This window comes from Octopus bimaculoides, chromosome 20 (assembly GCF_001194135.2).
Source record: "Octopus bimaculoides isolate UCB-OBI-ISO-001 chromosome 20, ASM119413v2, whole genome shotgun sequence".
NCBI classification, from domain to species: Eukaryota; Metazoa; Mollusca; class Cephalopoda; order Octopoda; family Octopodidae; genus Octopus; species Octopus bimaculoides.
In genome coordinates, this window is record NC_069000.1 from 29403191 (window position 1) to 29412197 (window position 9007).

Here is a 9007-nt window from a genome sequence, read left to right on the forward strand (position 1 = left end):
ACTATAAGACCAAAGTTAAAAACATTCCCCACAATTCAACTTCTCTGGTTGACATTATCACACCCACCCCCAATAGGGGCCTTCATTCCCACATTTTAGAGCTCCATGAGCTCCATTTTTCAGGAGCAAAATCCTTTTTACAGGTTCCAGAAGACTGAAATTTTGGAATATGTGCATAAAGATTAATAGTATGGGATACATGTCTCATGATTAGAATTTTTTTAGGGTGTGTAAAGAGGGAAAGAACCCTCATGTGCAATTTTGATGAAATTCGAATCATATCTATTCCAGTTCCTTACAGGAAATATAAGAGAAAAGTCTCATCCTTCAATTGCATGTAACACGGGCAACGCCGGGTATCTCTGCTAGTATACATATATACATACACATATATACATATATATATATGCACATATATATACACACATACCTTACATACAAATATATGCATATACACACACACAAAGGTGTACTAGAGATCTTTCAGTAACTAATGATACATTTACTTTTTAATCTAAACAGAATTATATGGGCACACTTAAATGTTCTGCAATCATTAATAACTTTAACATTACCAAGCATTCACAACACATGTGGTTTACTCACTAAAAACTTCCGGAGGCAGCAACACTCTCCTTACACTGAATCAAAAGTATTTAAATCTAACACCAAGTGCTAACCCGCTAAATAATCTGAATTAGTATTTAGTAACTTCTTTTAATCCAGCATAGGCCTGGAACCAAGCATGCTAGAAAACTAGTAGTGTACCTGCATGTTGCCATTTAATATTAGGCACAGACAAGGCAGCAAGCTGGCAGAATTGTTAGCATGCCGGGCAAGATGCTTAGTGGTATTTCATCTGTCTCTATGTTCTGATTTCAAATTCCATCAAGGTTGACTTTTCTCTTCATCCTTTTGCGGTTGATAAAATACCAATTGAGCAATGGAGTCAATGTAATGGGCTTGGTCCCTCTCCCAAAACTGCTGGCCTTGTGCCAAAATTTGAAACCAATATTAGGCACAGACATTGCAGTGTGGTTAAGGTGTTCACTTTGCAACCATGTGGTTTCGGGTTCAGTCCCACTTGGGTCTCTTCTGGTGTAGTCCTAGGCCAATCAATACCTTGTGGGTGAATCTGGTAGACAGACACTGTGTGGAAGCCTGTCATATATATACATATATCTGCATATGCCTCTGTGTCTGTTTGTATTCCTCTCCACTTCTTGACGATCAGTGTTGGTTTGTTCACATTCCTGTAACTTAACAGTTTAGCATAGAGAGTAATAGAATAAGTACCAGACTTCAAAAATAAGTTCTGGGGTTGGTTTGTTCAATTAAAACCCTTCAAGACAGTGCCCCAACATGACCACAGACCAATGACTGAAACAAGACATATATATATATGAAGAGATACTGAAAAGTTCTTGGCTTTAAGGATATTGCAAAAGGCCTGGTTGGAAGCTCAAACTTTGGAGTTCTTTTACAGGGTTTAGAAAAACTGAAGGACTGCTGCAATAAGTGTGTGAATCTGAGAGAGGAATATGTTGAATAAAATAATTAATTGATCCTCCTGTATTTTCTGTTACCCAAAGCCAAGAACTCATACACACACACACACACACACACACACATATTAAGCATAAGTGGTATCAGATGTAGTGTGCAAGATAGAATACTGTGCTGGTTTGGTCAGGTGATGTGGACAGATAAGGAAGGCTGTATAAAGTGCCAATTGTTAAACATGGATGGAACCTGTGGAAAAGGGAAACCAAGGAAGATGTGGGATGATGTAGTGAAGAATGACTTCAGAGGTTTGAACTTCATGGAGGAGACAACAAAGGATCAAGATGACTGGCAATTTACTATGCTTGAGAAAACCTTTCAATCTAAGCAAAAACGAGGCCCTAAAAGCATGTCACTTATGTCTATGCTCTATATATTCAATCTGTCCCTGATGAACCTTCACCCCAACAATCCATTCTCATAATGCCCATCCCTCCCACAGCTCATCTTAACATCCACCCCAAAACCGCACATATTTCATCCTCTACCCATACAGCTCACCCTCAATGGAACCATTTCCTTTTTCTTATGCAGTCTCAGTATCATCCAATATCACCTTATTTCCCACCGAATGCTTTCACCTCTCCTTCCTTTGTACATCCCTGCATTTTGCAAATGGATATTCCCATTCCAATCCCTTACTCCTGTCCGTCTCCGCCTTTATATCCCAGGCACTGTGCATCTCTCTCTCACATCCCATCTCTACATATTCGCATCATCTTTGTTGCCACCTATTACCTCCTTGACCCACACCTACTTCCACCACTTTCTCCTCCAACTGATATTCTCAACTGACCAATACCTTCAACTGTGTTCACCATCCATTGCATTCCTTTCTATCCATCCATCACTCACCTCCCCTAAACTTGCTTACTCACCTATTCTGTTTCTCTTTTATATTCACCTTTCCTGTAACACAAAGTTACAATGATACATCTTCACCACCGTCCTTTTTATCTTCAAACAGAGGCACCTATGTACCTCTCCATACAGCAGGACACCTATTACTGTCCCTCTACTACACTTTAAGCTCTCATCACCTGGCATAAAGCCATCAATTCTACCCCTCCTCCACCCTTTGAGAGATGAAGTTTTGCAAGGCACTTGGTGATCTCTCTAGTACCAGTGCCACATAAAAAGCACTCGGTACACTCTGTAAAGTGGTTGGCATTTGGAAGGGCATCCATCCCTAGAAGTCAAGATAATGGAGTTTGATGCAGTCTTCTGGCTCACCAGCTCTTGTCAAACCGTCCAACCCATGCCAGCATGGAAAACGGATGTTAAGTGATATATATATATATATATATATATATATAGAGAGAGAGAGAGAGAGAGAGAGAGAAATAGAGAGTCATCCCATAAATAATGGAGTTTTTTCAATTACATGAGCTAAAAGTCAGAAGGGGACAGGATAAACTACCTGCATCAACTTGCTATAAAAAAGGTAATAATTTTACCTTGTGCTTATTCTTAGTGCAAGTTTTGAAGAATGCAGTTCGATTTTAACAATTATTTTTTTCAAAGCTATAATGGAAGTGACAAAGGTGCATATTCAGCATATTTTGCTTTATGAGTTCAATAAAGGCAACAACACAATGGAAAGTGTGAGGAATATTAATGCAGTATATGGGGATGAATCAGACAATAAGCATAAGCCAGTGTCAACAGTGGTTCCAGAAATTCCAAGCCGGAAACTACAGTCTAGAAGATGAGCCTTGTCCTGGAAGATCTGTAGAGCTCAATGAAGATGTCCTGCAAACCCTGGTGGAATGAAATCCCATTGTAACTGTTGAGGAACTAGTGGAGAAGCTTGGATTTCGTTGTTAAACCATTCATCAACACCTGTGTGCCATTGGAAAAGTCAGTAAATCAGGTCAATGGGTTCCTCACAAACTTTCCGAGTCTAATCACACACAGAGAGTGAATGTGTGCTCTTCTTTGCTGTCATGTCTCACGAATGAACCTTTTTTTGGACCGAATTGTGACTGGTGACGAGAAACGGGTTCTCTATAAAAATGTCAAACACTGAAAACAGTGGATAAGGAAAGGAGAAAAACTGGCTCCCCAAGTTAAAGAAAATTTTCACCAACATAAGGAGCTGTTATCTTTTAAACCCAAATCAAACGATAATAAAGGATATCTGCTTGAGCAGCTTAAGTCAGTGCTAGAAGAAAAACGACTATCTTTGGTTTCAAGACAAAAGGTGTTCTTCCATCAGGATAATGCTCGGCTACATACAGCAAGGATGACATTCCAAAGGTTAGAGCAGTTTGAATGGGAACCGACGCCCCACCTACCATATTCGCTGGACATTGCTCCATCTAACTACCATTTATTCCAGTCTTCAAAATCATTTGGATGGAAAAAATATGAATTTCGTAGACGAGGACAGAACAGTGCTGGAGTATCTTTCGTCATAGACAATTGAATTTTGGAAGAGCAGTGTAGAAAATGAAGGAGAGTATATTTTAAATTAAAAATGAACTTTGTTCGTCTTAATTTTGGAAAATAAGAGGTATAAAAACAGCATTATTCATGGAATGATCCAATATATATATATATATATATATATATATATGGGTGGGGGAAGCAAGAAGAAATAAGCGAAAATGCACATTGGAAAAAAAAAGTGCATTTTCGCTTTTTTTTTTCTTCTTACTTTACCCATACATTTCCACGTGTAGCTTTTATTTTCTTTTTGCATATTTCTACTATATATATATATATATATATATATATATATAAGTTCAAAGAGGACTAAACCTTTCATATCCCACCAAACAGATAACAACGCCTTACGTTGGTGAAGACCTTCTTTAACCTCAAGTGCCGGTGTTTCTCCCTTTCCTACCCACTGTCTTCGGCGCTTGACATTTTTATAGAGAATCCATATATATATAACAAAAACAAAAATACAGATAGAGAAAATCACATCTGCGTGCTTTGTTGATATGTGCCTGTATTTTTAAAATCTTTTTTCTTCTTATATATATATATATTTAAATACACACACACAGTTCATATATTAGCCGCATGACATACATCTACCTGTCCTGCTCCAATGGCAACACTTTCAAATTTCCGATCTTACAACTAAATAATCTTTCTTTCTCACTATTCCAATACACAAGTTAGCTGAGTATATTTGTACCTAAGTATGTCTGCGTACTTAATGTACGTTATATTCACCTCCCTGTGTATTTATGTATTAGAATTATGCCTGGTTTGAGTGAGCGTGCATACGTGCGCGCACGCACACATACACAAATGCACACGCGAGCGCTCTTTATTTTCACCCTTGTGCTCTCTCTCTTATTCAATAGTGTCTGTGTAACCACTTATAACCACCGATAATGTTATCAAATACTTATTGTTATCAAAATCACTGGTTCACAGAATATTGATTCATTCTTTGCTTAATGCTATCAACCGTTTAAGGCTTTGTCCCACTTTGATCCCAATAAACGGCAACCTTTCAATATATATACGCACACACCTATATGCCTATATCATAAAATATATGTATGCACACACAATGCCTGTAGCTATATATATATATATATATATATATATGAGTACGGGCGTGTATACACACACACACACAAACATGCATACAAAATCGCAAATTATATATATACACACATACACATTTCGATGCATACATAAAGATATGTATACACATACACACACACGTATGGAGAGAGAGAGAGAGAGAGAGAGAGAGAGAGAGAGAGAGAGAGAGAGAGAGAGAGAGAGAGAGAGAGAGAGAGAGAGAGAGAGATACGTGCATGTGTTTCAGTGATGTTTACATGGCGGATGTCTTGGATAACACACAATAGTCCACGTTTAGAGCATCAAAAAGGTATTTGAATATAACAAAGATGAAAAAAGAGAAGAAAATACATTTGAGAGAAATCATTCGCTTTCTGGTATAATCATCTTAAAATATGAAAGTGCTATTTTAAAATTATATTATGTTAGTGTGGCGATTGGTGAAAGTTGATTAGAATGAAGACAGACAGACGTGTTTGATGGAACTCTGGTGGAGATATTGGTAGAATATTTTAAGATAGGAGAATATTTGATTGATAAAAAGGACGTGGAAATAGTTCAAATACCGGCAGAGGCAGTTGTAGCAGTAACATTTGTGGTGGCAGGCTAAGTAAAGTATATCCTCTCTGAGGTATCTGCTCACTACCGTGGTCAGCCATCATCGTTCACCAACTGAATATGACGACTACTCGCCCCCCCCCCCGCACACACACAAGGCAGATCATCTAGTTGCCTAGAATATTGGCAAGTAATAAATAATTTAATGATATAAAACTTTTGATTCAAATGATCATCGTTTTGAGAATTACATACACACAATATATATATATATATATATATATATATATATATATATATGGAGAGATAGTGGGTAATAAAGTGTGTTAATAGCTGTTAAAATGGAACACTTTCCGTTGGGGAAGCCTTTCCATCTAACACCGACTGCAACGAATGAATGACGGTTATAGTGTGTAATGAATACATGTATACACACTCCTTGTCTCTCTCTGCACGAAGCTGTATCCATCTGTGCTGCGACAGGTATGATTGCATCTTCCTACCATTCCTAGCAGACATTGGACGGTAAGAGACAAAATAAGCATGCAAATATAGCAGTGATGACATACTGCAACTGCTGAAATAAATAGAGAAGTGCACTATGTAGAGAGAGAGAGAGAGAAGCAATGAACAGTACGTACTGAGTGCGAGAAATTAGGTAGTATGTGTTGAGAGAGAGAGAGAGAGAGAGAGAGAGGCGGAGATAAGAGATTAGGGCAATAAGCACCTTTACTAGTCAATTTTTGTTATCTCACACGCCCAACTATCAATGGCAGTGTTGACATTGTTGACAATGGTGAAGGAGATACTCACTGATTGTCACCTTAACAGTCGGTTATATTATTGTTGACGTCCGTGGGGAGGGGGAGTTAGCTGAATAATAATAACAATAATTCTTTTATTGGCCATAAGGGCTAATATATACAAACATAACAATAATACCACGAAATACAGAGGAGTGACACACACACACACACATACAATCTGTGTTTAACATGAAACAAAGAGCGAGGAAGGAAGGTGATGATTAACGCAGCAGGTATTGAACTAGTGTTCTCTTTCTCACACACACACGTACGCACACAGTATAGTCATCGTCCAAGAGATTGTCGAGTGAAAGTATTTCCAGTGACCTGAAGCAAATTATTCATGACAATCGTTGACCTAAGATATATATTGTTCTTTATACTCACCCCCTCTGCTGGAACACTAGCGTTATTTTTCGCAAGAGGATGTTTAATACACTCACATATACAAACTGATGACGGCATAATTAGTGGTCGACTAATAAGTCTTAATTGGTCCAGAATGAAGAACAATAATAAAACATAACTTAGAGACATCAGTTTCGAAACCATATCTCTAGAAATAAAGTTAATTTCTTCTTTCTTTCCTTTTTGTTTTTAATTCTTCACAACCAGGTTTCAAGATATATCTTTGACTGAATCGTTTATCATAGTTTCTCCAGTCAGGGGTTCAAATACTACCGTTCTACTTGCAGTACTTGATGTAGCAGAATCGGAATAGCACCGGACAGATTATTTGGTTATGTCCCTTTGTCTTCCTGAATTTCCTCCAAGTCGACTAAAAACCAGTTAAGTACTAAGTTAGAGTTAACTGACAATACCCGTCTCTTATATTTGTTCCTATATTAAAATATTGTTACCGATGACTCGGTATTTGGTTTCACTTGAGTCAAATTAATAACATCCGTTAGTTACCGTCATGGTCTTCCTTTATATGTAGTCCTCATAACGTAAAAAATTTATATGACAGAATATGAAGACATTACAAGTGGAGGGTATCAACTACTACTTCCTTGTTAGATATTAGTGGCTGTTGTTAAGATAAGCATATCCATCATTAAAACAAATCCTCAAAGGAAAACTATCCTGCGTTTTATCGCTGTTCAGGCCCTTGTCATCAAATACACCATAGCCCATCTATGTGAAGAGCATGATTCAATAGCTGCAATCTGCTCCAACCCACACAGTCACTACTATCATGTCCAACTTCCCACACATTCTAGATACACCAACAACGCACCAGAATACTACTTACAACACCAAAACTACATAGCTACTACTATTGCAACTACTGGTCGGTTGCTGCTTGACCAACCATTCACACAAATATCTAAATACGTTGATATTAGGCATTATAAAGCACCAATTTGAAAAAGTCGAGAAAGAGTTTCGTTACCAGGACTTGGAGCTACGTAATTTATCAGTTGAATGGCAATCGCTTTACTTAACATACGAAGAGTGAGAAGTTCTCGGTGTATATTATTGCTCTCCTGCTCACAGGGTTTCGCTAATTCCGCCCCTCATTTTGAATTGTTACATAATTATTTTCACTATCATATCTTTCACAGTGGTAATTATTGAAACAGTATATGAAGCTAATGTTTTTATTAATTGCAATAAAAAAAATCCTTATTTCAATGGATCATAGATATTATGTTTGATTTAATGCCCAAATCTATCGTTGGGAACACCGAAAGCATTTTATCACCAAAAGCTAGAGAAAAAGCATTAGATTTTGTAAAAGGCTCATTAGTTTTCACTAATTTTTTTTCCTTGTTATTGTTTCAGCTTGTCAACAACTGTGAACTTAGTTGAGAACAGACAAGCTTCGAGATATGAAACTAGTATTTGCTTCAGAATATATTTTAGATAGAGACTGCCAATTCTGGATTTGTACACTCGGTCAAATAAGTAAGATAGACCGTTATGTCTAGACCACCAATCAATGTCAACATGTAGGAGCCACAGGTGGTGAACGTCACCCGAGGATAATAATGGTTTCAAATTTTGGTACAAGGCCAGTAATTTCGGGGGAGGGAAGTAAGTTGATTACATAGACCCCCAATGATCAACTGGTGCTAATTTTATCAACCCGAGGATAATATTAACATTAGCACGCTTTCCAAACCTCAGTAATTGAGTAATCGCAAACAAGATTAAATCTAGCACCATTAAAAAACAAACAAAAAAACTATTAATATGTGATAGCCTTTATTGGCACTAGTATTTAATCTGACACACATACAGAAATTACACACACACACACACATTGTTTAAAATATATTTACAAATGACGTTAAAATGATGCTGTTATATGTGTGTATAGAGACATATATATATATATATATATATATATATATATATATATATATATATATATATATATATATATATATGATATAAAAAGTATATATCTATGATATATAATTTATATATATTATATAAGTATAAGCATACAAACTTTATCTGTAATATTAATAGCATATCATATATATAACGTGGTGATAAATTATAATTGGATATTTATA

General features: G+C 36.8%; 1 protein-coding gene across 1 annotated transcript in view; it reads right to left on the reverse strand.

Moving 5' to 3' along the window:
* Window positions 1–8757, reverse strand: part of LOC106878424 (protein capicua homolog) — a 93287-nt gene extending 84530 nt beyond the window's left edge. The window contains exon 1 of the mRNA XM_052975061.1: window positions 6867–8757. The gene's annotated coding sequence lies outside the window, so the exon portion shown is untranslated. The remainder of the gene's footprint in view (window positions 1–6866) is intronic.
* Window positions 8758–9007: the final 250 nt, after the last annotated feature.